The sequence below is a fragment of the Ptychodera flava genome, chromosome 3 (assembly GCF_041260155.1).
Source record: "Ptychodera flava strain L36383 chromosome 3, AS_Pfla_20210202, whole genome shotgun sequence".
NCBI lineage: Eukaryota > Metazoa > Hemichordata > Enteropneusta > Ptychoderidae > Ptychodera > Ptychodera flava.
In genome coordinates this window covers 27,603,451-27,609,450 of record NC_091930.1, presented here as the reverse complement: position 1 = coordinate 27,609,450, position 6,000 = coordinate 27,603,451, and positions in this window count along the sequence as shown.

Sequence of the window (6,000 nt, the reverse complement as noted above, 5' to 3'; positions counted from 1 at the left end):
GCTAAACTTGGCCCAAAACTGATGACCTATATATATACTTGTTTCACAACTTAACTGATTGTACCCAACGACCATTTAGGCAAATAGACTTCATACGTCCAGAACCTCTGGATGATTGCTGGAGAGCCTGTTTTTAAAGTAGCAGTAATGCACTCATATTGAAAAAGGTTAAAAAATTGTCACACTGGCAAACCAGAAAACACAGCTGATTTCCCGTTCAATTGACTCTACTTGAAAGGGGAAGCTGGCTTACAACATTTGACTCTGTACCACGCACGGCGCACAGTTGCACGGCGCACAGTTGCTGTACTAAAACTGGGTCTTCAACTGGCAAGTAGATTCCAAACATCTGAAACCTCTGATTGGTTATTGGAAGGCTTGCCTTTGTAAATATATGTGCAAGACATAGCAAGATTGATGAGCCATTACTATAACTTTGAAGTCTTATGTACAATAATACAGCTTCATATTGATCTAGAGAGGATAAACTTATATATCCTAAAGAATAACTGAAAACAAAATATATGTCCATTTTGTAAAGTTGATGTTGTTGATTGTTGCCTTGTAGCCCTAGTGTCTGATGCAGGATTTGAATATGCTGAGTGGCAATGAGGTTAGCTGCCTTCTTCTTTTTGTACAGTTTTTTTTTTCCATGAGCCATGCCTGTTGGTGAAAACAAAGGGAGAACTAGGCAGAAAAAGAATTCGACAGAGTCTCAATAATGTGGTTGCATTATACCTATTACATAGCTAATAGGTTGAGTGGCAGACAGAATCAAACATGGGAAAACCATTAAAGGAGCCTGGGCAGTAACATGCTGACACTGCCTCCCACATATGACAAGCGGATAAAATGACACTGCTGCTGACCCAGCCGATCCAACAATGTGGGGGAAAAACACAGCTGGGAAACAATTCCACAAAGGGAAGACGCTGTACCCACAGCAACACCCTACATATTGGACCAGCACAGCCAAATCCAACCATGAGGGAAATTCCACAAGGGAAAAATGCAAAAGCTGAACATACAGCAACACCCAACATAGTGGACCAGCACAGCCAAATCCAATCATGAGGGGAAAACCCAGCTGAAAAACACACTAAATTCCACAAAGGGAAAAAGTGAAAATGCAGTAAACACAGCAACACCCCACATTGAGAACCTGTAATGGGCTGTAAGCCCAGCAAAATCCAGCTTAATGGGAAGCAATAAGCAGGGCTGCCAAACATAATTCGCATGACTCAGTCTGACGCCACTTTGTTGCAGCAAAAGTTCGACCACAGCAATGAAATGTACAGCAAGCAAACTTTATGAAGTACAATCTTGACAAATGTGAACTGGCTGATCTTGAACACATAACTAGTAATGGTAATGAAAAAACACACTAGTTGTAACCCAATGTTGGGCGACAAGTCTCTCGCGGACATGAAGTCCACTGCGAATTTATATCTCTACTACTACTGCTCTCATAAATTTGAACTGACAGAAATTACTTCGCGTAGAATCCCTCAGACTGACAGCATATGAATGCTCCAAAAGAAGTGCATACGTCATTTGCCTTAACAAACTGTTTTTACCTGTAGGTGAAAACAGGTATCATATACTTACTTTAGCCCCATTTGTGGATAAGGTAATTGTTACCTACATGGAGTGATGTCAGCGTGACTCTACATCTGCCTTTTGATTAAAAGGACCGTGTTATGGATAGTGTTCTGCAGATATGCCTGTTGTTGATGCTGTGGTATCTCAAGTAGGCTGTTTTGACTGTGAAGATCTCAAGCTGAGTTGAAGCCCTTGCCACTGTTGTAAAAGCTGATGACAATGATGCTGTTAACTGTCTGCTGCTGAAGACAACTACCATTGGCAGGAACCATACCTGTAACTGCTCTTTTACTTGAGGCACTGGAGCTAGCTGCCTTCTTCTGTGCTACCTTTTTGCTTCGAGCCATGGCTATGAGCTAAGAAAAGGAAAACTAGGCAGCAAAAGGAAATTACCTGAGTTCCACTGAATAGTTTACAATAAACCAAACCGTTCCAATCTTACGACAGCTGGTCACATGCTAAACTACTGCAAATATAAGACAGAAAACTGAAATTGCAACGCTCCCTCAACTGGACATGTGCACGACTACAGGTGATGAGGAAAAGAAAAGCTCTGGTTGAGTGGTAGCAAGATCCAAGGCATGGAGAATCCATTCAGGGACGCTGCCCTGAAAATACATCCACCCCTTCCGCAGCCAAAATGTCAAAGTTGCTTGCCCAGCCGGTCCCGACAATGAAGGGGCCCTACAACTGAGGGAAAAAACAAGCTGAATAACACAGCTGAACCCAACAATGTGGGAAAAAAACAACAGCGCTACAAGAGCAGCTGACATTCCACCGAAGTGGAAAATGAACAAGCTGTAAAAACAGCAACAACCGACATTGGGGACCTGTAATGGGCTGTAAGCACAGCAACAACTTGAACAAGCCGCGTGGGAGAAGTATGTAGCAAGATTCACACACATGATTCCCATGTTCTGGTTTGATGCCACTCTGTCGACACTTCGACCACCGCTAAAACTTTAAAAAAAAATAAAAAGATGCCAATGCCCGACAAGCGCGAAGTAAAGCACCGCGTACACTCGTAAACTCCGATAATCCCGGCGCGTTAAAGTGTACCCCGTCACAGTAGAATACTGTAGCGCGTAGCGATGACCGCCATAACCCGACATGTGACCAGAAAACACAAAGGGATTTCCCGCCAAAGCCTCCCTCAAGTTGTTGTACAGGGCGTCTACACATGCATTGAAGTCCCGGATGTTCTCTGTACACGGGCCCCGGGCACGATGCAAAACTTAGCATACAACTAATGAAAATACTCGAACGATGAAATGCCGATGGAAATTCTGCATGAATAAAAAAATCCTATGAGCAATAGCCGCTTGTGAATCATGCACACTGCAGAGATCGTCTGTACCGATGCCGAAAATACAAAATCTGGCGAAACGTCTCTCACGTACGATGTCCTCCGAGAAAGTTACCTCCGCTGGTACCCCTCACAAACACGCTTCGAACAAACAGAAAAAAATGAGTGAGTTCCGGCGCGTGTATTTTCCTAGACGGCGTATGAAAGAATGCCCCAAAAGTACTACACGGATAGGGGCATGGTTTCTTGTGAAGAAAGGAATGTTATAAATACCGTTACCGTTGTTAAAGTTCAGATGAGGTCCAGCTGCCGAAATGGCAGTCTTGCCTGGAGGACGTCTCAGGGCAAAAGAGGATGGTACAAGCCCACACGATGACCTCTTGACCCCCGCCACAGGCGGCGCTGTATGAACGTTTGCAGGAGATAAAATTCCTTACTTTTGTACTTCTTTTTACGGAAACGGTAATCAAAAGTCAATAAATGCAATAAAATGAAAAAAAAGTTAAAACCACAATAGAGATAAAATTTTGCAATGCGGATGAAAATATTGACAAAACTTATATGAAAGTAAATTATGCCCATTGTAACCTCTAAGATGTGTCACACGTCGAAGAAATCTGTAGTCATGTAGGTCATATTTGCAGAGAAAAATTGCTCGATGTTTTCGTAAATGCACTTTTAATACGAAGCCAGCGTTATGTAACAACAATCTACATTCACACATCGATTTATAGTGCGTACAATGGCAGTTAATCCGTGACATTATTTGGCCAGCCATTTTTTTTCTCACGTGTTGACACACGTGAGCATATGTCGCAGCGATGTCTGTGTGTCTGTGTGTCTGTGTGTCTGTCTGCCTGTCTGTCTGTCTGTGTACTCAATATGTCAAAGACGGCTCATCGGATCACAATCAAAGCTAATATATAGATTCAGTTTGCAAATGGCAAGAACTGATTAGTTTTTGGTGGGTGTGGCTTGCTCACTTTTTGCTCACTTCCAGAATTAATGATTTTAGAAAAAACTGATATATATTGACAACATCTGAACACAATTTGATGAGATTCGCTACAAATGTTGATAACATCAAGGTATATCAGCTGTGAAAGGTATGAAGGGGTGACATAAAAGATAATGGATAATTTGCATATTTAATGAACTTTCCTCATTAGGGATGTATATCTGATTTGACTTGATCAAAATTGACAAAACTTGGTATGTATATTGAAGATACTATGATTTAACATTATTGAAAGTCATTAAGCATTTTTACTTCATTAAACTCTTAATTTGCATATTTAATGAACTTTTGAAATTAGGGATATTTATTTGAATTGACGTGAACAAAATTGATGAAACTTGCTATGTACATTAAAGATACTATGACCTAACATTTTTGAAAGTCATTAAGCATGTTTACTTCAGCCAAATACTTATTTGCATATTTAATATACTTTCCTAATGAGACATATATATCTGAATTGACTAGACCAAAGTTAATGAAACTTGCTATGTACATTGAAGATTCTATGATATAACATTATTGAAAATTATTAGGCAGTTTTACTTCAGCCAATTCCCTATTTACATATTTAATGAACTTCATTAATTAGGGATATATATCTGAATTGAATGGACTGAGGTTGATGAATCTTCCTACATATGTTGAAGATACTATAAAACAACATTATTGAAGTCATTAAACTTTTTTACTTCAGTCAATTCCTCATTTGCATATTTAATGAACTTTCCTAATTAGGGATATTTATCTGTATTGATTAGACCAAATGTGATGAAACTTGCTATGTACATTACAGATACCATGATACAACATTGAAAGTCATTAAGCATTTTTACTTTAGCCAATTCCTTATTTGCAAGTTTAATCAACTTTCCTAATCAAGGGTACTTATATGTCTTGGCTAGACCAAAGTTGACGAATTGCTTTTTACATTAAAGATATTATGATACAAGATAATGAGAGTAATTAACATTTTTATTCAGGCAATTTCAAATTTGTATTTTAATGAGAGCATTTCAGTCAATTCCTTATTGCATATTTTAGTGAACTTTCCTGATTGGGGATATACGTGGCGTTAAAATCAATCTTTGGTGATTATTTTTCATTATTTGATCATAACACTTTCAATGAAGCTGCAAACATATGGCGAAGGTTCAAATTTACACATAACTGCAATATATAATGAAACACGTGAGCACTTACAGTTCATATCTGGTTATTCCTTTGGACCTGTGGGTCCAAAGTACTGTGATGGCGCGGCATATATGCCAAATATAGTGGGCAGTATGCCGTGGATGAAGGAATCTCAGGAACTCTTCAGTAACTTTTCTGAAATTTGGTCTGATGGTCACTAAGGCACGTATTTCAAACGGTCTTTTTTCTTGTTTGATTGAATCATATTTTACTTTATTACCTTTTTTATGAAAACCAGTATTTTAAATTTTCCTCAAAAACCACAGATTTGATCATTTTGATGTTTGGCATTGGTGTTCGTAAAGTTGAAATGCTGCCAGAAATGTTCGAAGTTTGGTGATACATGCCTTGTATTATTATTCTTAAATAATACTTTATCCATTTTAACTTTATATTTACTTGATTTTCACTCACTTTGCTAAAGCTACCATCTGCGCATGCGCACAGCTGTAGGACAACATCTAAGTGAAACGGACGCCATCTTGTTCTCGGTCTGGCCACATTTTTTACTTTTGTAAACGTTGCAGTGTGTATTTGAATATGCTTCATGGTTATGAAGTTGACAGTGATGGTACTTTTGCTGCTGTCGCGTATTTTTAGTATGAAACGCACCTTCGATTGACGGAAGAATGATGGTCTCCGTAGGCAATAATCACCGGGTACTGGCAAATCCTTTTCTTTGGCGGCAGGCATATCAGTTCTACTGAGGAAGCAATCCACTGGCCCGCATTGGTCAGGGCCGCACTTAAGGGAGAACCACTTGATTTCGGGGGGGGGGGTTGAGGATTATAAGACAAAAAATTTCACCAGGTGAAATATAAGGAAAAAAAATAAGCCTATAAATGGTTCTGAAAAAACATTGTCCTCACAGACAGAAGTA